The sequence below is a fragment of the Oratosquilla oratoria genome, chromosome 41, assembly GCF_046742065.1.
Source record: "Oratosquilla oratoria isolate Oo_2021 chromosome 41, ASM4674206v1, whole genome shotgun sequence".
Classification (NCBI taxonomy): Eukaryota; Metazoa; Arthropoda; class Malacostraca; order Stomatopoda; family Squillidae; genus Oratosquilla; species Oratosquilla oratoria.
The window spans coordinates 1,282,501-1,306,853 of record NC_134817.1 but is presented as its reverse complement, the minus strand read 5'-3'; the positions used below and the strand labels follow the sequence as shown (position 1 = coordinate 1,306,853).

The 24,353-nt window shown below is 47.0% G+C and overlaps 1 protein-coding gene across 7 annotated transcripts in view; it reads right to left on the bottom strand.

Moving 5' to 3' along the window:
* rhea (Talin_middle and talin-RS domain-containing protein rhea) overlaps nt 1-24,353 on the bottom strand; it is a 269,357-nt gene that overhangs the window by 45,711 nt on the left and 199,293 nt on the right. For all 7 annotated transcript variants that reach the window (XM_076177737.1, XM_076177740.1, XM_076177736.1 and 4 more), the window contains one exon: nt 21,424-21,490. The gene's annotated coding sequence lies outside the window, so the exon portion shown is untranslated. The remainder of the gene's footprint in view (nt 1-21,423; nt 21,491-24,353) is intronic.

The window sequence follows — 24,353 nt, the reverse complement described above, 5'->3', positions numbered from 1 at the left end:
TTAGATATTTTATTAAGGTGACGAAGAACTCCGAGTGTGAATGAATTAGCGATAGAACGCTCACAGTAAAAGTCTACGGTTCCATATCGCCCGATTTCACACAACGATGACCATCTCCAGGCTTTCAGAAGCAAAAGATTCACTTCAAAGACCAAAAACAACAACAATTACAACAATAGCGGAGCCTCCTATTTTTGGGTATCAAAGAGGGAGGGGGAGGGAGGTATTTCAGTGACAAAGATGTGAGCTTCGTGAGCTCCTGAATAAAGTTTTAGGGAACAAGAATGGAGACTTCCACGCTGACGACTAAAGAGAAGGACCTCTCTTTTTTTTTAGGGGAGGGGGTTCACGGGATCTTGAATAAAATCTCCTGACGACAGCTAGTTAATGAGAGAGTTTTATTTAGGTAAGAGAGGAATGGAGGCCACGATCTATCAGTCCACCACGGTTACATTTTCTCCCAAACTTCCTCCTCCTAACCTCTGCTGAATAAACTCACCTGGCGATGGCCAACACGAAATATATAAAGTACGTCACTAGGCTGAAGCTCCCAGTGACGTCACAATAAGATATTGGTCAAATCTTGGTGGGGAAAGGGAAGGCGGAGGAGGTGGAGGGGAAGGGGGAGGGGGAGAGGTGCCCCAGCGAAGGGAATGTTGGAGGTACTGATGACGGAGCTCTCCTTCTCCTCCTCCTCCTCCTCCTCGTCCTTCTCCTCGTTGTCGTCGGCTTCGGCTGCACTTCCTTCAGGATGACAATACCCTCCAAGGGGTCTCGATCGCTTAGGAGTTCCTTCGGATCAAAGTCTCGTCATAGCGGACATGACGTCATTGTCGTTCAACTTTATAGCTGAATCGAATGGGCACTTAGTATTTTGCCAACAATAACCAGCGCTTCTACCCTGAGGAGCTATTTCAGCGAAGAAAACAGTGGAGTCATAGTCCGTGGGGGTGCGAGTTAAGTGTATAGAATATCAAATGCTTATTAGGGGGAGCTTCAACTGAATAAAATAGTCTGGAGGTCGCGCCTCCCTCCCGAGCAAGTATGTAATACATCACAGGTATTTTTCTTGTTTAGGGAGGAGGAAGAGGAGAAAGAGGAGGAGGAGGAGGAGGAATCCCTCCCATAAGATGATAAAAATTATTTGGCGTCACAAAAGCAAAATCAGTGCAAATGTCAACAGGCTGATGGGGAGAAAGTTTTTTTTATTCCTCCCAACGGATGTGGGGTGTCAAAAGCTGCGTGGGTGCAGGGCAGAGAAAAAGGTGAGAAGGCCAGCCGCGTCTGAGAGAAGTCCCGCCATCCAATATGGCGGCCGCCATGCAGAACCTCAACGCCGCGACTAAGACGACGGCGAAACAAACTGGTATTCTATTACTGATTCTGCTTTCTTACAGAAATGGTCAAACTCGAAGTAAAAAAAAAAAAAACTGCACGAATTCATTTCGTTGTGAAATATTATGTATGAATGACAATTCTACTTTAAACTAAGTAAAGTTAAACTTAACGATTTAATTATCAGCATTAAGTAATTTCAACTGTGGCAAAAAAGAAAAAGAAAATGAAGATGTGCCCATTCAAACTTATCACACTGAAATGATGATGATGATGACGCCTTTGTTCCCTGAAGTTTGCCCAGTTAGTTTCTGGGGTTTAGAAATGATCTCATTCGATTTCTCGTGAAATTTTGTCTTTGACTGTCACAGTTAAATATAACCACACCTAACCTCGCTTAACTTAACCGAAAAAATCTAATTAACCTCCCACAGCTGTTCACAACTTTTGCATTTGTCCAGGTTGCCGCCGCCAGCCGATTTTATCCAGTCAAGAGAAATATGTACAACATATAGTATACCCTTCCTTGCCGGGTGGTGCTTTATCTCTTATTACGACTGTCCCTGGGTGATTCTCGATAGTAAAAGGATCAACAAAAATCACCGCCCCCATCTCGCCTTTTTTCATTCCAACTTCTTTCTTTTTATCATCAATTTCTACACTTTACATTTTTTCTTTCTTTCTTGAACGTGTTGGTTGAACAACCCTGACGACATCACACACCCGTGCCTCAGGTCTCTCTCCACGTGTTGAGGAACTGTCCCCTCTACGCGCGCCTTTTCTCGTCCTCAGCGGACTCCCTCTCACCCTACAGCATTCCACATTTTACCCTTCATTCAGTACAGGTGGATCCATCTATCTTTAAAACCTAAACAAATGAGATATTTTACCAGTTCCCTTGCCCCTCTTATATATACAAAAATGTATATAATGTGTGTGTATATATATATATATTATATATATATATATATATATATATATATATATATATATATATATATACATACATTATATATATATATACATATATATATACACATATATATTTATACACACACACGCACACACACACACGCACACAACACACACACACACACATAGATAGAAATCACCTCACCGTCCCGCTCTTACGCATTGGGAAGTGAAAAACCCCTGTTAGGGCAAACCCTGACAGTTGCGGTAAGCCGTTGATTTTTAAGGCTGATGTTGGGTCGCCTCCCCGCCTGACGTGACAAAGCCCGCAGCGGGTCCCGGGAATCGAACCCACGACCACCTGCCCATAAGATGGACACGGTATCCACTGGGCTACCATCCACACACACACACAATGGATAAAGGTCATCACCTTCGTTCAAAATGGGGGTCTCCTCGATCGAGACCCCTAATTCTTGTCCCGATGTTGTCCATCGTTTATGTATATATATATAAATATATATATATATATAAAATAAACTGACCTATCGTTGACCAGAATAAAATCGCTCATGTACGTCATGTTGAAAGTGTTAATGGATGAATTTACTCACTTATGACGCTGCACTGCATGCACACGAAAATCATTTTCATTTAAGAACGGAGTGACGAACTTGATGACCAACATAAGGTTTCGTCCTCGCCCTCCCTCCCCCGTCCTCCTCCTCCTCGAAGCTGAATAAAATCATCTGACGACTGAGCTCCTACAATGACAACCCAACCGAATGACGTCACCGAAATGTCGTCTGACGGTAACCAGCATAAACTATTGTGTGAACTCCGTCATTGCATCCATGTTTGAGATGAATGTAAAAAAAAAAAAAAAAAAAAAAAAAAATGTAAGGACAGCGAAAAACCCTCGACATGCTTTGCTTGACCTAACACGCCGGTCTAACACAATCACCATTCTAACACACGAAGGCTGATTAAGACCAGGCGAAATTTTGGTCTAAAACTAATCGTATTACGAAGTGGACATGTCCACTTGAAAACAGCCCGCTTTCCTCATCGGGGAAATGCCACTCAGATAAATAAAATCACCTGACGGCAGCGGAAGAAAGATCTTCACCCTTTCCGTACCAAAGGGTAGGAGGCTACTACCCTACCTTGTGATCCTAAAAATTATTTCATTCACTGTTGCAGGCTACGCGTACTTTGGCGAACGTCAAACTACCTAAGAGGAGAATTTTCCATCTAATCGGGTTTCTGATTGAACACCGGGAAGACTACCCGAAGTCTCGAGCGGAATCCGGAAACAACATTTCGACCTCCTCATCTCCCTTCCCCTTCGTCAGAAACTAACTCTCGGGAGCACCTGCACCTAATAAAACCTCGAAGACGCGAGCCTCCGGCGACCCATACTAGGCAGCACCCCAATCCACCCCAAGAACACCCCTTCCCATATCGTCTACTTACGGTGGAAGTCTCCTCTCTGACGGAGGTACCATCGAGGTGCACCACACTCCGGAGGGCCAGCAAAGGGGACCAGAGGGGCGGCGGGTGTCGTAGTGCTTGGCTTCTCAGGGCCGATGACGGCGGCGGCGACGGCATGGTTCAAGATAAAAGGGGCGAGTGACTATCACTGCGGGTCTCACTGTGCACACTGAGGTGTCGTTCGACGTGGCAAAGAAACCTGCCGCGAAGGAAGCCTTCCACTGCGTCGGAGCCATCTCGGACCGCTTGTGGCGGCCTGCCTGCCTGCCTGCTTGGCCTGCCCATCTGGGTGGCGGGGGCGGCAGGCGTCGGCGGCAACAGCAGCATCGCTACCGGAAACGACGAGTCCCTGCGACTGGAAGGACGAGCGAGTAGCGACTTCCTCGTTGCCACACGCAGAGCGGCGGCGAGACCGAAAGCGCGAGATGATTACGAGCAGTAGCAGCATCCTGGGCGAAAAGTCCTCTAGACCCTCCTCCCCAGGGGTGGGTGGGGGGACCGGCCCATGTACGAACGGAGGCCGTCTGCAGCAGAAACTGAGGCCCTCTTCAGACGGTGAGCCCGCCTCTGGCCCCCGTCGCTGCCTGTCCGAGGAGGCCCCGTGCAGGGCGTCGAGTGGCGCCTGCCTTCTGCGTGCGCGCCCGCACGGGTCGGCGCGCCGAGGGCCTATGCCCTGCTCTCCTCGGCGAGGGAAATCACGGAACGGGGGGAGGGTGGGGGGTGCCACATCGGAGGTGTGTCAGCCAGGCGCGACTCGGCGGGGGAGGGGGTTTTTGGAGGGAGGGAGGGAGGGGGGAGAAAGGGACGAGGGAGCAGAGCTCGGGGGGTCAACTACCCAGAGCAAGCACCACGCAGCTTCTGATTGGTCGCCGCCGTTCTGGGGGCGGGGCTTCTGCGGGGATGACCAATAACCAATACAAAGCCGAGATGCAGGGGCGGAGAGGAGAGACGAGGAGGGGGAGCGGGGAAGAGGGGCAGGGGGGAGAGCAGCATCCAGGGAGGGGGGAGATGGAAGGGGGAAAGGGGGGAGGGGGGAAAGAGGGACGGGGGATGCTTGTCTTGCAGTTTTGTGTATGAATCTGATGTCGCCAGATGAAGTGGAGGTACCGCGAGATGAAGAAGAAGAAGAGAGGCGGAGGAAGGAGCTCCATCCAGAGCGTTTCACTAGCGCTTCTCTGTCGCCAAGCTCTTCGGGGAGACTAAGAAAAAAAAGAATCTGTCTTCACGATTCCGTTTATACAGTCATGGGGATGGGAGGGGGGAAGGTGTGGGAGATGGACCATGAGGATGGGTCTCGATCCACCGTGGTCCCGTTCAAGCCCCACGTCAGCTTCCTCTCGAACCAGACGGATTTCTTCAGCTGAGAAGTGGCCCCGGGTCTGTTCTAAAGACTCGCACCCTTACGGACCACAGTCACGCGTCTTTCTTTTAAGAATGGAGACTCGTCTCCTCTCAAATATGAACGCTGATCACTTGTACTATCCCGCCTCCGGTCCCCTCGTCCCAACTCTTTGCTGCCTTCTTTCAAGCTCTCTCTCTCTCTCTCTCTCTCTCTCTCTCTCTCTCTCTCTCTCTCTCTCTCTCTCTCTCTCTCTCTCTCTCTCTCTCTCTCCTTGACCATCACCTCCATGACTTTCCTTCTTCGACACCATGTTGTCCTCAAGGATGGAAGCGCTGGTTTCCAGTGATGAAAACACAATACATTTCCAACCATTGGTCTACAAACCCTCTAGAAGAAGAATGAAATAGACTGGTGACCACCTTTCACAAGAATATGGCCTCCATACTTACGAACGATATATATATATATATATATATATATATATATATATATATATATATATGTGTGTGTGTGTGTGTGTGTGTGTGTGTGTGTGTGTGTGTGTGTGTGTGTGTGTGTGTGTGTATGTGTGTGTGTGTGTGTGTGTGTGTGTGTGCACATGTACAGAACTGCTCTGCCGCACATACGAGCTTAATGTACTGTAACTGCACCAGCGTGAAGTTGCGCATCCCCGCCCCCTGTCACCCCAACGCGCTGTTTATTTTTTCAACGGCTACAGGGTGAAAAAATCGGAAAAACAAAATGCCCGCAGAGCACCGCTCCGCAATGAGGCGACAGGGAGATCTCAGGTTCTATCCCCGCACAAACGGAGCTTACCTCCATGCTGTGATTACCTTCCTACTGACCGACGACCCACCTCGATACTCCATTTTGTCTACCTTCGTCAGAGGTTATCTCAACCTCTTCGGTCCGCGGGGACGTCCTTCCAGCTGAATAAAATCGCCTGGCGTCAACCAGAAAGAAAAACGAAATCGTTGCTCAGAGAGACAACATAACAACCTGAAACCTTTCCTCTTCAAATCCAAGAAGACCCAAACCTTATACATTACTGTTTTACAATGTCTCATCCTCGATTTTTAAAATGTAATTTCCGGCCTTGCTGTGGCTGTGCTGTGTCTTCCGACACTGCTTCTGACCCTGCGTTGGGCGAGATGCAGGGAAGACCCGTCATCCAGGAGGTACCAAGATGAGAGGGAGGGAAGAGGGTGGAGGGGAGTGGAGTGTGATAGGGATGGAATGGGTGGGAATGGTTTTTATGCCTTTGTTTTTTGACTACCTCCCTTATAAGGGGGAAAAAGTCTTTGGTATATGTATGTACGTAATTTTCAGCACCCCTAAATACGACAAAGTGCTTCGTGGAGCTTTTGGAGTCTTGGAAGTGATGGAACGAGTCTCGGTCTCTCCCGAACCTCTTCTGGAAGTTCGAAGGAGTTCGACCGCTCTTCAGGAGTTCGACCGCTCTTCAGTTCCACGAAGTCTCCTCCTGTCCTTCTCGGTAAGGAGGATGGAACTCCATAAAGCACTTCCCTGTGCTGGAGGGTGATGAGGAACCATCAGCGAGCCTTACTCTCCAATCCACAATTTTCTTAAAGAAGAGAGTACAGGTTCTTCTCAAAATTTTGATTTGTTCACTTCTTCAGGATTTTTTTTTCTGAGCGGCGGGTTTGTATTTTCAGATTATAGTGGACTCTTTTTAGAGTCTTTGTCTATCTATCCATCTATCTATATCTCTCTATGGTCACTAAGATAGCCAATCCCAGAAGCAACCACCTCCTACGATCTGTTCACCTTCACTCGACGAAACTACCTGGCCGCCCTCCACCCCTTTCCCCTGATTGGCTGACCAAATACCATCGACATGACGTCACACACCCGCAAATGTTCTGGCCGGCCAGTTCGGAGGAGCCACGATTCATTTCATATTTCCCCCACCCCCTTTTAATTATGGGGAAGCACACCACTTCTGCAGACTCTTATCTAGGGCGGAGTAGATCTTCGTTGACTTTTTCCATAATTTCTTCGTTCGTGTAGTCAAAAATCACTAAATATTATATATTTATATAACTACATATATATATATATATATATATATATATAATACACACACAAACACACACATATATATGTATATATATATATATATATAATTATATATATATCATATATATATATTGTGGATTATTCGTTTTTTAACCAGAGATATCTATTCTTATTTTTAATTCATTCATTCATATATATATATATATATATATATATATATATATATATATATATATATATATATATATATATATATATATATATGTATACTAACGGCTTTTCCCCCTTCCAAGGGAGATAGAAAAAAAAGGGGGGGGGAAGCTAATTCCACTCCCATCCATTCCATCCCCACATACTCCACTCCCACTCCCCCTCCCTCCCTCTTATCTTGGCTTCTCCTGGATGACAGGACCTCCCTACATCTCGCCCGCTGCCCTGGATCAGAATCAATGTAGCAAGACACAGTGCATCTACAGTAAGGCACCTTCATTTCACCGGCGAGCCCCCTCTCCATTCCCTCATGCAGAAAAAGAGATGACGGGGGAGAAATCCCTTTGGGCTGCATCAAAATATCATTCACACATACTCCCTCACCCACCATCCCCTACCCACTCCCTTCCATGCATCACAGCATCATCCATACACAACCATTCTCCACTCACCCCTATCTTCCGTCTTCTCCCTTCCTTCTTCAACAGAAATTCCCCTCTTTCCCAATGTCCCTTTTACCCCATCCATCCATCTCATCCTTGGTCGCCCCTTCGTGCTCACTTTTTCCACCTCACTCATTCTTTCCATGTGTCTACAACATCCCAATACTCTTTCATCAACCCTATCTCCCAACTACCTTTCCACCCCAAGTCTCTTCCCCACATCCTCGTTTCTCACTCTATCCAGCCTAGTAATCCCTATCATACTTCTCAGGCATTTCATCTCAACATTCAAACTCCTCTCTTATGTTCCATGTTTCTGCCCCATATGGTGCTGTCGGCACAATCACTCCATAAAATCTCCTCTTAGCACGCATTCCCAAATGTCTATTTCTCATAACACTTTTTAATTCCCAAAGGCATTTACTAGCTTATCTCAATCTACATTCTACCTCCACATCCACTCCTCCCTTTCCCGTCACATTCGCAACTAAGTATCTAAAACTATCCACTTCCTTCAGTCTCTCTCCCTTAACACTCACTTCCAATTTGCTGCCACATTCTCCCCTTCTACATCTCATCACCTTATTTTTACCCACATTTATCTTACACTTCCTTCTTTCACACATCTTCCCAACCTCCGTCACTAACTTCCTTAGTCCCTCTTCTTTTCCTGCCACAAGCGCGGTGTCGTCAGCAAACAGCTGTTTTATCTCTCATTTTTCAGGTTCATTGAGCACCAAAGATCCATCAGATATGCCCAGGAAAATTCCGCTGTGTCCCAACAAGCCAGCACCAAAAATCATAGTCTTCACTGGGACAAGGCCAAAATATTGTTTAAGTCCAACTGCAGCTTCAGGAGAAAAATGGTTGAATCCTCCTTAACAGAAGAATGTCTGAACTTGAAAATCTCCAAAGGTCAATGGTCCCCGGACATAATCTCACGGATAGCAGTGAGCCGTTTGGTTAAAAATCTTCACCCTCCTGACCTCACTCCCCCACCACTCCTGGCCCCACACCCCTTCTGACCTCACACCTCTACCCACATATTCCCTCCCTTCTGACTCCGCCCTGAATGGCGGAATGTCTTGTGTCTAACTACACCTGTTCCTCCTCCACTTACATCTCAATTGTATTTATGTCCCACCATTTCATGTAACCTGTACTTTCCTGAAGAGGGCTATAGCTGTTAGCCGAAATATAGAAATTATAATTTCTTCTAATTTTCCTTTTATTCCGAATGTGGGTTTTTCGTGATTATACACACACACACACACACACACACACACACACACACACACACACACACACACACACACACACACACAGATATATATATATATATATATATATATATATATATATATATATATATATATATATATATATATCGTCGTCTTGGCTGTCCCTCGAGGCGAGGATGATGGTCTCCATTTAACTTCATTTAGCTTCTGCATTTAACTTCTATTTAACTTCTGTGGGTCTTCTAGTGATTCAGAAGACCCAGCAGCCTTGATGCGCATTATCTGCTACAGATATTGCAGACGGTAATGGGAGGAAGTCTCCAGCGGTCTTGATTTCTTTGCCTCTCCTTTCCGTATTGGTGCTTCTGATTGATATTGTTGGTTCTGTCGGTTTCAGAGATCTGGGCTCCTTGATAGGTCACGTGTCTCCAACTGTGCCGGTCTTTGGCCAGCTGTTCCCACTTGTTCCAGTCGACGTCCCAGCTCTTCAAGCCGGACTTTAGAAGGTGTTCCTACCGTTCCTTTTGGCCACCGTGTGTCCGTTTCCCAATTCGCAGCTCAGAGAAGAACAGTTGCTTCGGCAGTCGAGGGTCATCCACGCGGACCAGGTGACCAGCCCGTCGCAATTTGATGAGGTAGGATTCGAAGCTTGGGACGTTGGCTTCCGAAAGAACACTGAGGATGGTTCTGTAGTCTTCCCAGCTGATTTTTTGGATGCTTCTGAGACAACTTTGGTGGAAACGTTCCAATTTTATATATATATATAATATATATATATATATATATATATATATATATATATATATATATATATATACATATATATATACATATGCCACAGAGCAACATAAACAGGCTTTGTTCAGCTCGGCGAGAGGAACGTGACCGCCCACGCTCCATCGTGTGTCGTCAGGCCGGCGCATCGCAATGTAGAGCACAGGTAAGCCGGATCGGAATTGTGTGTGTGTGGGGGGGGGGGAGGTGCCAAGGATTGGCCACCAGTCCATCAAGATCCGTTCAGAAGAGAAGAATCAGGACATCGAACACATGCACACATACGTGCACACACACACACACATTCATACACACACAAAATTATACAACTACGTATATACTCGTGCGACCTAAACGAGCGATGTTTACGAGCCAATCCAACCTGTAAAGGAGGGCAATTCAGGAAAACACTTTTACTGACAGACAGGTCCTGCACTGACACACCAAGTCTTACATTGAATTAACGAAGGACAAATTGGCCTTGCCGCAACTCAAAGCATTAACAAAACTTGTGGTCCTGATGACATTTTGTGTGTATGTGTGTATGTGTGTGTGTGTGTGTGTGTGTGTGTGTGTGTGTGTGTGTGTGTGTGTGTGTGTGTGTGTGTGTGTGTGTGTGTGTGTGCGCGCGTACGCGTGTTACCTTTAAACATTCTATTCTGACTGACGCCACATGATTTTATTCAGCTCAAGGGGACTCCTGAAGACTTACTGGGGAGGTGGAGAGGGAGAGATTCGACCACGGGTCCCCCCTCTCCCCAGTCATGACGCCGCGAGCCACCTAACATCACAATGCACACTCTAGGAGGCAGTAACTCCCCTCCAAGAGCCCGTTACTACCACCCGAGGACCGATAACTACCGCTTTTACATGCAAAGGCGAGCTGTCGCGCCAGGCGCCAAGCGTCAAAATTCTCCCTTTCCCTAAACCCTCCAACCCCCACCCCCACCCACCACCACCTTCCCTTTTTCTTCTTCCTGCTCTTCCTCCTCCTCCTCCTCCTTTTCCTCCAGCTCCTTTTTCTCTTCTTCCTTTGTCCCCTTCTCCTCCTCTTCTACCATCCCTTTCTATTCCTCATCTTCCTCTACCTGCTCCTCCTCTTCCATCTTCTCTTCCTCCTCCGCCTTCTTCTCTTCTTTTACCCCTTCTCCTCTTCCTCCTCCTCCTGTTATTATACCTCTTCTGCCTCCTCTTTCTACATCATTTCCCCCCCATCCTTCACCTTTTCCTCCTCCTCCTCCTCCTTTACCCTCTTCTCCACCTCCACGTCCCCCTCACCCCCACCTTGCTCCCCTTCCCCCCCACCACCCTGGCGCCGGACACCACAGCCTACGCACGCTAAGGCGGAAGCCGGCGCCACGCCCGCGTCAGGGGCGGACGGGCGGGCGGGCGAGGTGGTCGCCGCTGCCGTCGCGTCGCCCAGGCTACACTCCCGTTGCCATAACCACATCCCCCAGCGCGCCACCGCCGGCGGAAGAGGATGAGGAGGAGGAGGAGGAGAAAGGAGGATGAAGACCAAGAGGGCAAGGAAGAGGAAGAGGAGGAGGAGGAGAAAAGAGGATAAAGACAAAGAGGGCAAGGAAAAGGAGGAGGAGGAGGAGAAAAGAGGATAAATACAAAGAGGGCGAGGAAGAGGAGGTGGAGGAGGAGGAGAAAAGAGGATAAAGACAAAGAGGGCAAGGAAAAGGAGGAGGAGGAGAAAAGAGGATGAAGACCAAGAGGGCAAGGAAGAGGAAGAGGAAGAGGAAGAGGAAGAGGAGAAAAAGAAAAAAGAGGATGTAAAGGAGGAGAACGAGAAGGGAGAGGAGGATGAGCAGGAAAGGGAAGAGGAAAAAGAAGTGCAGAAGGAGAACAAAAAGGTAGAGAAAGAGGAGAATGGGGAGGAGGATGAAGGGGAGGAAGTGTAGGAGGAGGAGGAGGAGGAGGAGGAACACGAAAGGAAATGAAGAGGACAACAAGATGGATGAGGAGGAGGAAGAGGAGAACAAAGAAGACGAGGATAAGGAGGACGAATTGAAAGAGGGAGGGGAGGAGGAGGCGGAGGAGATGGAGGAGGAGAAAGAAGAGGAAGAGGAGAACGAAGAGGAACAAAAAGGACGAGAAGAACAAGAGAAGAGAGAGGTTAATAAAGACAGTTATACATATTTCCTGTTGGGCAGGCTGTGTGTGTGTATCATATATATATATATATATATATATATATATATATATATATATATATATATATATATATATATATATATATAAGACAGATTGAATCTTCAGAAGCTCTGCCAAGGAATTCGAACCCTGACGCTAGCGTCTTGGCTTCGTGATTATGCACGCACAAGTCAGGGTTCGAATCCCTTGGCAGAGGTTCTAAAGATCTCTCTCTCTCTCACACACACACAGACAGACAGACAGACACACACACACACACACACACACACACACACACATTATATATATATATATATATATATATATATATATATATATATATATATATGCTATATGTGTGTGCTTATGTTGAATGGTGGCACCTTTCAAATATTTTATTTTGGTAGACGTTATACTATTTCATTTATCGAAGAACACCCCCTATTCCCCAAATAAAGGAAAGAGAGAAGGGGTGTGTGTGTGTGCGGGGGGGGGGGCATTCATCTCTGTGGCACCGCGCCTCCTCCTTCTCCCCCCCACCTCCACCTCCCTCAGTAGCGAAAGGGTTGGGACAGGAGTCTCGAGTAGGTCTGGTGTCGCCAGACCACGTGGTCTTCGCCGTCGCCGTCGCCGTCGCCAGAGCCACGTTTCTGGCGCCTGAGACGTCTCCCACCGTCGCCAACGCTCCCTTCCCTGCGCATAGCCACACCCACCCTTCTTCTCTTCTTACTAAGTTGGCCGTAGAGTCTATTATACAGCCAATATGAATACAATTCTAGCCCTTAATGACAGTGACGTCACCACCATTGACTTGTCACTCTTCTACTCCACCGACGTCACGTGGAAGCATGAAACTCCCTACTAAGCCATCAATGAGTAACGTCAGAGTTTAATGACGTACCAAACAATGAGGTCATGATTATTTTTTTTAAGGCAAGGGCAACTGGATTGAATGCACTTGGAGAAAGTATAATACCAGGGACCGCATGCAGTCATGTGGCCTATCTCCCCTTAGATGAATAAAACTAGTTCACTTTCACCCAGAATAAAGTATTAAGTGGATACCGGGAAGGTGAGTGGGGGGGGGAGGCCCTCCGGCCTACTGGCACCCCCTAATAATAGTTCTGGCTGACGCCGGGTGATTTTATTCAGCATAGAGGCGGGGAACAATCGAAAGGATACTATGTATTGTCCGAAGGAATCTACTGGTCCATGGGACAATTACAGTAATATCCCCCCCTTATCTCTCTCTCTCTCTCCCTCTCTCTCTCTCTCTTTCTCGTGCGGCGCTTAGGCGAGCAGGAAACGCGGCGTGGCAAGTGTGTATCTTTCTGATGCGAGCGCGCGCGTGCGTCTGCCATCGGCACTGACTAACTTCCTTTGCCTCTGATGCTCTGTGCCATCTAGTCCCTTCCTTCCATGCTGCGGCGATAGAGAAGGAGGAGGAGGAGGAGGAGGAGGAGGAAGTGGAAGCACTGAAGGAGGCTGTGGAGAGGCTGGCGTCTCCGTCGCCAGGCCCCGCGTGGTGGCAGCCATCTTGGCGCCGCCAATGCGGCCTCTGCGGGTCTCCTGGTCCAGTAACCTGAAGGCAGGAGGAATACTTCGGCAGGAGGAATACCTCTGGCGCCGGGGAAGGGGATACTTGGCGTCAGGGGAGGGAACGTTTTTGGCGCCATGGGAGGAAGTGCTTTTGGCGCCAGGGGAGGAAGGACTTTGACGTCGGGGAATGGAGGGCTGTGACACCTGGGGGGGGGGGGGGGTTGGACACTTCTGGAGCCAGAGATGAAACCGTAGCGCCAAGGAGGGAACCCTTCTATATCCCCGGAGGGTCCACTTTTGGCACCAAGGAGTCTTAACCCATCAACGGAAACCCTTTGGGAGAGTGAATGGCTTTTGATGCTGACGAGAATGGCACCTTTGGTGCCAAGGAGGGAATATTTCTGGCGCCACGAAGGGAGATCACTCTTCCATGCCAAGGCATCTTATCCTTCACCTCTCCCTCCTCTTCCTCCCCCCCCCCACTATTTCCCTCCCCCCCTTCCCCCCATCCCATAAAGCCAACCTCCCTCCCTCATTTCCACCTCAATATACTCCCATCTCCGCTCCTCTACGGTCTACATCCTTCTCACATCCAGCCGGCACGCACACATGCATGTAGACACACACACACACACACACACACACACACACACACACACACACACACACACACACACATACACACACACACACATACACACACACACACATACACACACACACACACACACACACACACACACACACACACACACACACACACATACACACACACACACACATACACACACACACACACAGCGGTCCGAATTCGAATCCCACCCTGGGCTGATATCATTTCAGTATCACTGCGCTGCGAGCCGTTATTCCAACTCTTGTGGACGGGAAGTTGTGTGTGTGTGTGTGTGTGTGTGTGTGTGTGTGTGTGTGTGTGTGTGTGTGTGTGTGTGTGTGTGTGTGTGTGTGTGTGTGTGTGTGTGTGTGTGTGTGTGTAAATTCACAGCATTACCCATAGATCGGTCATATATGAGCTCTGACCTCTCATCCGGGAGGGCAATAACTGCTGATCACAAGTCCAACACGTGATCCAAGACCATGACTCACGGAACAACACCATCCTAATTCCCTAAACTCCTTCCATCACGGTTGGCGCTTTACTCTCCCTATCGGCTGTCGCCAGATGATTTTATTCGTTTCCGTGGTAGCCCCTCCCTAGGTAGCGGGTAGAACCGCACATATCCACGCGGATACAAGGCGGATACAAGGCGGTGCCACTGACGCCGCGACTCCTGGCACTACTGGCACCGGGACGGGCGGACGGACGGACGCGCTCGCTCCACCTAACCTAACGACGTGGCGCCAAAGCGCGGCATTGGCATCGGCACTGGCACAAACCGCAGCCTCACTCATCTCAGAGGCCTTCGCAGCCGCAAAGAGAGAGAGAGAGAGAGAGAGAGAGAGAGAGAGAGAGAGAGAGAGAGAGAGAGAGAGAGAGAGAGAGAGAGAGAGAGAGAGAGAGACAAAGAGAGAGAAACAAAGAGAGGGGGAGAAGAAGAAGCAGAGAGAGAGGGAGAGAGAGAGAGAGAGAGGGAGAGAGAGAGAGAGAGAGAGAGAGAGAGAGAGAGAGAGAGAGAGAGAGAGAGAGAGAGAGAGAGAGAGAGAGAGAGAGAGAGAGAGAGAGAGCGAGAGAGACAGAGAGAGAGAGAGAGTGGGGGGTGGGGGAGTAGAGGCTGCTGGGGAAAGAGACATGACATGCAATGTTAAGCAAAGCTACCGTGGGCGTGCAGCAACGACGACGCTGCCTACGAGAACTGACCCCCCCTGCCCCCCTCCCCCGCTCCGTTCCTCTCACGAGCTACCTCCCTCCCATATCCCATCCATCGCCTCCCCTCCCCCTCCCCCTCCCCACCCTTCCCCTCCTTCCGTCGTTCTCACTTTCTCTTCTTCCCTCCCCAATCCTCCCCCTCCTTCTGCCCCTTCCCCCCACCTCCCCTGGCCAAGCTATCTCAACCCCCTTCGTTTTATTCCCCCCTCCTCCTCCTCCTCCTCCTCCTCTCTCCTCTATTCCCTCGCCATCCTTCTTATTTTCTTTTTTTTTATTATTATTATTATCATTATTATTATTATTATTATTATTATTATTATTATTATTCTTTCCTTCCTACAGTGGGCAAAACACAGCCCGGCCAGAGAAAAGGAAATAGAAAAAGAAATATACAAAATAAATAAATAAATAAATAAAGATAATGCACACACGCACTATGGCGTGGTAGATTGTGCCTTGGCCTGCCAACTCAGCGGAACCGAGATCGAGCCCCTCTCAGGGCGTGGAACGCATCACAATACTGCAAGCCTTCACCGCCCCCCTTGAGCAAGGGGATGGTGTGTGTGTGTGTTGTGTGTGTGTGTGTGTGTGTGTGTGTGTGTGTGTGTGTGTGTGTGTGTGTGTGTGTGTGAGTGCGTGTGCGTCTGTGTACATGTGTGTGTTATAAGACCACTTTCCATTTCTCTCTCTCTCTCTCTCTCTCTCTCTCTCTCTCTCTCCTTTCTATACTATACTCCTCCACCCACCCTCCATCTCCCTTTCCTTCTCCTTCTCTTTCCCATTTCCTTTCCACCACCAACACCTCCTCCTTTCATCTCGTTTAACTTTTCCCTGTCTTCATCTTCCTCTTCCTCTTCCTCTTCTTCCTCCTCCTTCTCCTTTCTCGTATTTTTTCTATTTTCTATATTCCTTTTTCCCACCATCACTCCTCCTCACGCACCACTTTCCTCCTCTTTTCCTCTCCTTCCTTCCTCTTTTGCCTCATCTCTACCTCTTCCTCCCCCTCTACCCTTCTCTTTTCTTCCTCCTCCTCCTCCTCCTCTTCCATCTTCTGTTTTTTCCTCCTTTCTCTTCATCTCCACCGTTTTCACTCCTCCCATCCCATCACCTCTTCCCCCTCCTCCTCCTCCTCTTCCACTCCTCCCATCCCAACACCTCTTCCCTCCTCCTCCTCTTCCTCCTCCTCCAGTCCCTTTCTTCCTCCGCCAGTGATCTGGCCTCACCCCCTGCTGTCGTCTTCCAATACAGGCTTCCTCCGCTCTCCCCCATCATCGCCCCTCTCCCCCCTTGCGCCCCCCCATCTTCTCTCACGCTGTTTCCTTCTCCCTCCCCCATTCCCCCCCCATCCCTTCCCCGTTTCCTTTCAGCCAATGCATCTCCTTCCCTCCATTAACCCCCCATCCCCCCCCTTGTCCCTCCTGTTTTCACCATTTGTGTTGGGCAACTATGAGTACATGCACGCACGCACGCACGCACACACACACACACACACACACACACAAACTGCCATGTACTCTGTTGTATTTGTTGTGCACAGTACATCCCAGTATTCTGTCCCCGCTACGGACCAAAGGGTCACTCATTGTCTTTCTTCGACCCTGTCATTTCCTGTCACTAAACAGGAGGTAGGGGGGAAGGGGGAGGGGAAGGGGGGATTATTTCTCAAGTTAATTTGGACGGCGGCGTGGAGCGGTACTTGATTTCAGTGTCACTTCTCAAGATGTCGTCACAGCTTCTGTCAGTCGTTCCTTCCACCTGGGGGGCAATTTCCTGTCACAGGAGAGGGACATTCCACTTCGAGGAGGAGCCTCTTCATCCTCAAGGCTGAGTGGCACTCGATTCTAGTGCCACGAGGATTGTTCTGTGGGGTGCGCCACTCGTTGAGGAACAATTATGTATTTAATCTTTGTCCTTCGTTACCGGGGGGGGGGGGGGTGCCACGGAGATGAGTATATAGAAAAATCATCACCCGGAATGGAAGACGATGAGTCATACTTGAAGACGTAAGTACAAGAGGAAGAGGAAGAAGAAGAAGTAGAAAAAGAAAAGGAAGAGAAAGAAAGAAAAGAAGAGGAAGAGAAAAAGTATAAAAAGAAGAGGAAGAGAAAGAGGAAGAGAAAGAGGAAGAAAAAGAAGAGGAAGAGAAAGAGGAAAAAGAAGAAGAGGAAGAGGAAGAAGGATAAAGAGGTGAGGTATAACTCTCGTAATCTGTACCTCCACCTGCTCACACACCTGCGAAAGGCAGCAGGGGCAGCAGGGGTGATGGGCTCGAACTGATTGGGAAGAGGAAGAGGAGGAGGAGGAGGAGGAGGAGCAGAAAGGAGGAGAAAGGAGGAAGAGGAGGAGGAAGAGGAGGAGGAGGAGGAGGAAGAGGAGCAACAAGAAGAGGAGGAGGAGGAGCAAGAGGAGGAAGTGGAGGAGGAGAAGGAAGAGGAGGAGGAGGAGGAGGAGGAGGAGGAGGAGGAGGAGGAGGAGGAAGAGGAGGAGGCAACCCACGTGCACGTGGCGTCCGCCGCCACCTGCCGCCCTGCGTACGCGCAAGCTCAGCTACAGGCTCTTCTCCTCTCTCCCATCCGGTCCGAGTGGGCGACAAATTATCTTTTTTTTTCTTTTCACTCTACTTATCTGCGGGAAATTTTATTCAGCCCTCTCTCTCTCTCTCTCTCTCTCTTCGCGTGCACTCGCGCGTGCACGGGGCAAATCAATAAAAGTTTGTCTCTTGGACGGTTGTTTCGGGGCCCCTTCCCGGACTCGAACCCCCACCCCCGACCTCCCTCCAGCCCTCCCCCCCTCCCCTCCCCCCTCGCCCTTCAGCCCTGTTTCCGGATCTTCCCCCGCCCTCCGGAAGCCCCCGTCGTGATTCATGGTCACCCACCGCCGCTCGGAGCTCTCCTCCCTTCCTCAGAGGGGGAGAGGCATGAACAGCAGGAGGAGGAGGAGGAGACGGAGGAAGAGGAGGAGGAGGACAAGGATCAAAAGGTGGGGGGGGAGGAAGAGGAAGCAGATGAGGAAGAGGATAAAAAGGGGGTAGTGGAGGAGGAGGAAAAGGAAGATGAGGAGGGTGAGGAGGAGGAGGAGGCGGAGGAGGAAGAGGAAGAGGGCGAGGAGGAAGATGAAAGGAGGAAGAGGAGGAGGAGGCGGAGGAGGAGGAGGAGGAGGAGGAATATCGGAGGAGGAGTAGGAGCAGGAGCAGATAGATAGGAAGAGGAGAAGAAGGATATGAGATGGACGTCTGGTCTCTCTTCCTCCTTCAGTCTCTCTCTTTCTCTCTTTCTCTTTCTCTCTCTCTCTCTCTCTTCCTCCTTCACTTTCTTTTTTCTCTCTCTCTTTCTCTCCACCAAACCAATGTGAGCATATATCAATTTCTGTTCTCTGCAAGCGAATTCTCTGTCCTTCAACCCAGTTATGTTGTTTGCTGACACTGATGTCGGGCGCCAGGCGATTTAATTCATCTGTAACCCCATGATCATACGGCGAATGGCATTATACATTATATGTTACATATATACGCGTGCACACACACATATACATACACACACACGCGCGTGCACACACACACACACACACACACACACACAAGTATGTATATATATATGTATATATATATGACGCTAGCAACTTGACTTCGTGATTATGGACGCACGGGTTAGGGTTCGAATCCCATGGCAGAGCTTCTAATATAAATATATATGTATAGTATATATACATATACATATATATACATATATATATATATATATATATATATATATATATATATATATATGTCATCAGTTTGAACAACTTGAGTGAGAGAGTACAGGGTAAAAAATAGTCACAGTGTGTATGAACGTGATTTAATTTATTTTCTTTTTCGTGCAAGTGTATAGTTCACTTTTTTTACTTGTTGCACATGTTGCATTTTATTTCATTGTATTTTTTCTTTGTAAATAACAATGTATATGAGATCCATTATGTACAATTGGGTATGTAAGGTTGTGACCAGTTATCCGGTTCTCGTAGCGACTGGAGGAGGAGGGGGACCCGGGCAGCTTTGTTAGAGCGGAATACCTCTCCCAGTTCCAACTACGGCCAATATATTAAGCTCTTTGACCACTCTATCTCCTCACACTCATTAAGACGGTCCTAGGACTATGACCGAAACGTCAGGCATTAAACCTCCCATTCTTAGTCTGGTGTTTACGCTTCTCCCCTTCATACATGTATGTATATATATATATATTATATATAGACATGTATATATATTTATATGTATATATATAATGTATATGAATATATATATACTGTATATATATATATATATATATAATGTATATGAATATATATATACTGTATATATATATATATATATAAGGTTAACCACTTTGAAGAGAAACAACCGGAGCAGAGCTCTTTCGTGTATTAAATCGTCTGTGCAGCAACACATGTTTAGATAGTATAGCCAAGCAGAACATAATAGTAAGGGGAAAAGGAACGTGGACTCGAGTAGGGATTAATTTTCATTTGTAGGGACAAAAGGAAGTTGGGACATCCCGCGGACACGAGGTGGTGATCAAATGTCACCAGGAGGAAAAAGGAATGCGGTTCAACGTCCATGGGTACAAGGTGACGACCAAATGTCTAATCAAAATTCACTTTCAAAAATGGTCTTACATTTGGTACTTCTTTGTTATTTCTTTGCAGATATAATTATCTAGGTTATATAATCGTAGATTATGATTGACATTAGCAGTTTGTGTGGGCTTAGTCAAATTACTTTCAACAAGATTCCTTTCAACCATTTTGTTGTTGTTGAAAGCAATTGTCCTGGGATTTTTTATAAATAGCATTTGATTCATTATCTTCTTTTAGTCATTTTTTATGATTTATTCTAAGTGATAGCTCTTTTGCAATTTGGTTACATATTCTACAAGGAATTTCGTAAACACCCTTTTCGAATTCTGTTCCGGGGAAGGGCATTTTCTTCACTGGTTCCGGGCACTGTTCTCCAACTCTTCCGGGTTTCGGTTCATCACCCATCTGCGACCTTAGGGTCCAAACAATGCCGTTACCCGGGTGACCTAAGGTCGCTCCGACTCCTTCCCGGACTCGATGATGTCCAAGAGAGACAAATCACCAAAGGACGTAACACATCGAGGCAATAGATAACCATTTCTTGATATATATCAAAGACAAACAATAACCAAGACATTTTTCCCACCCTGTACAGAGTCCCCACAACCTACGCTCACAGACACTACAGACCTGTCCGGGGTCCCAGAACACATTCCCGGACTCTACCGACGGGGAGGTTTCTACGGGAGGTCCGGGCAGGTCGCTGTCACAAATTCTCCCCCCCCCCCTTCGAAAGATTGGGTCTGGACGGCCGACGTCCGGGTAGCTGTCCTGCCTGGGCAGTCCGGGAACGCACCGGGGCGATGGCACAAACAACCGGGAGCAGGTCGTGTTCCCTTTAGGGCCGACATGATGGATGATGGGATTGGGGTCAAAGCCCGAAGGAGGAGGAGGAGGACAGGAGGTCCTCCTCCACCTGTTGTTCTCGGATTCGCGCATACCAGTCTCAGCACCTAGAGCCGGAGCTCCAATGTGTGTGAATATGCTCGCGTATATATATATATATATATATATATATATATAAATTCACACACACACACACCTTATATATATATATATATATATATATAATATATATAATGTATATATATATATATATATATATATATATATATATATATCAATCTGTTTATATATATATATATATATATATATATATATATATATATATATATATATATATATATATATATATATTTACCGTGATACGAAAAAGCAAAATAATCACAGGAAAAGGGAAACTTGTAGACAATAATTACTTTTGTATATCTCATTTATTCTGAAGATGTAATGTACGAGAGTACTTACTGTCTACAATTTTCCCTTCTCCTGTGGTTATTTTGCATATATATATATAATGAGCTTTAGCTTCATTGCCATGGTCACTAATAAGACAGTTTGGAACGAATAAACTTGTATTCATTTTCGGTCTGAGATGATCCGGAAAGTGCCTCCTGGTGTACGCAACTTATACAGAAAACAAACAAACAAACAAACAAACAAACAACAACTCACCTATAGCACAGGCGGTCGTCGGGCCGGTCGCGAAGGGTGCGTTCGGCTATGTGATGTACTACTCGGTCTGTGGACAAAGAGAGACGCCATGTTAGAGAGCACAACATTCTATATGGTGACCATTTGTTCCGTGGCTGATTCCACCGAATGAACATTAAACAACAATAGTAATACTAACAGTAGTATTATTAGTCGAAGAAGTTGCACTGGCGGAAGGAGTAGTAGTAGTAGTAGCAGTAGTTGCAGTACTATTTGTGGTAGCAGTAATAGAAATAGTAGCAGTAATAGTAGAAGTAGCGGAAGCAGTACTAGTACTAGTAGTAATAGTAGTAGTAGTAATGGTATTTTTTATTATTACTATTATAACGACCTTCATCCTTGTGGAACTGTGTGGCGATAACAGTCAGGGTCTGTCTCTCACAGACACAGTTCATTGGCCCCCCTCTCGCCATTGACTGTGGTCAACTACCCCTTTATATATTTTTTTTATTATTTCACTTTAATGAAGCCTAATACATTAGTTCATTTATCCTACTTTCTACTATAGTGTGCTCAAAATCGAGGTTTTGTACATGTACTGATATAGGGGATGGTGACCTGGTACTTCTCAGGCATAGGAGGGCTGGTCTTAAGAGTGAGAATAACAGTCTACATCTCGTCCACGATACAATACTGCTTTTTGGTTGTTGTTTCTTTTCTGCCATCACCTCTACCAGACGAGCGTAGAATGCCTTTGCCATTGGACCCATCCCACCATAAGTCTTAAAGGTTATCGGAGTGAATGAGCCCTGGTCCACATTCTGTATACGGTCCTCATGCATCCTGATTTTATCTTTCTCGTTCCGGGAGTGGGACGCCTTCAATAGTTAAGTTATTGTAGCTAGGGGGCCATCGGTTCAAATATTCGCATGCCATAAAAAGGCCAGTTGTCCCCATATCCAGAAACCTCTTGCGCTGACATCCACTCGTGCTTCATCTGATATGCTGGACGTGCGGTGCCTGAAGTTCTCCCCTCCTAGTGGGAGTAATGTTGGTTCGATGGTCACATCCTTGCATACCTTCCGAAGCATTTGGGCAGTGAGATCCCTTATCTCGTCATGTCTCATGCAGATGAATCCACCCTGCTTGCATATCATCGCATGGTTTGGATCAAACTGTGTACCACAGGAACATCTGTTAGGCAGCCTTTACAATGGCCATTCATACCTCAAGGCAATACATCCGTGAATTCCCTTTTGTTTAGGTTGAATCCTTTTGCCCTGATTGGTAGTGCTATCAGCCAATTGGATGCCCCATCTTCATGTGCCATTGCTATCTCTCTTTTCATATTATTCGATAGCTGATCTAATTAGGTGCGAAGCTCCTACTGCTTTGATATGTTTCTTCTGATTTATCTGATTTCTTCCACATTAGTCTCCTTCTGTTGATCTTGTGACATGATGTTGTTTGTCAGGGAGGACGTGAGTTCCGGGTATTTTTGGTGTTCTATGTCGGCAAGGTTTAACGGGTTTGAGATCCCTAACCCTCCCATTCTTGGTGGAAATTCAATTATTTTTATTTCCTTTTCCTTTGGTATCCGCCCGTTGGTGATGGCCGGAATTAGCACACTTCTGATAGTTCGGTACCGTCCTTAAGATAGTAGCAGCAGTAGTAGTTTTGATAGTAAAGTAATATCTTAAGTAGTAATAGCACCAAGTATTTGTAGGATATTTGTATCCATACTAGTAATGGCAATAGTGGAGGTGTCAGCATAAACAATTACAATAGTGATGATGATGATGATGATGATGACGATGATGATGGTGATAATGATGACGATGATGATGATAATGACTATGATGATGACTATGATGTTGGCGATGATGGTGACTGATGATGATGACGATGATGATAAAGACGATGACTATGATATCAACCGCTTGAAGTAGATCATAGCTGTTGGGGTTGTATATTGTAAACTATGCTTTGCAAACACAGAAGTGCCTCTCATGCTGTTTATGTATTCATCGCACATTTTCTAATCCACTGCAATTCGTTTTCTAATTTCATTGTCGTAGTCTTCCAGCTCTTTGAGATTTTTGTGAACGATTCATTTTGAGCTGTGTGATGAACATTGCTTGAACAAACATGTTCTTCCTCAGTCCTGCTTTGAGGGTCTCCTTGTTCTCCTTGTTCAACATTTGAGCCTCATTTTGTTGTTGTTGTTGTTGTTATTATTATTATTGTTATTATTATTATTATTATTATTATTATTATTTATTATTATTATTATTATTATTATTATTATTATTATTATTATTATTATTATCATCATCACTATTATTTTTTTATCGAACACCCAAATCATCTTTTCCAGGCTCCCATGTTGACCCAAAGAATCTTCGATAAGCTGAAGAAGATACTTCGTCCTCAACCATAGACTCGAACCCACGAACTTCAGCATGCGGGGGAGGGGGAGATCGCTCTCCTTGCTACCACTGGGGAGGGCGGAAGGAGGGGAGGGCAGTGACGTCATCCATTCCCCAAATTAACTGCCGTTTAAGTAAAAGGCAGCCAAGCACGAGGGGATCGGCTATATGAGGGGCGAGGGGTGGGGGAGAGGGTCGGCAAGAAGGGGAAGAGGGGAGAGGGAGGGGAGAGGGAGGGGAGAGGGAGGGGAGGGAGGAGGGAGGAGGAGGGAAGAGGGAAAACGTTGGGGGGGAGGGATACGCTCTAGCGTGTGTATGCAAACGGGTTTTATCTAAATGTTTACAGGGAAAGACAATCGTGTGTGTGTGTGTGTGTGTGTGTGTGTGTGTGTACGTGCGCGAGATTCAGCATGGTCTTGGAATCACGTGCTGGACTCATGATTCACAGCTATCACTCTCTAACACATTCCCACAGACTAAAGCAGACACTCACAAACTAACAGACTCCGACAGACTCTGTCA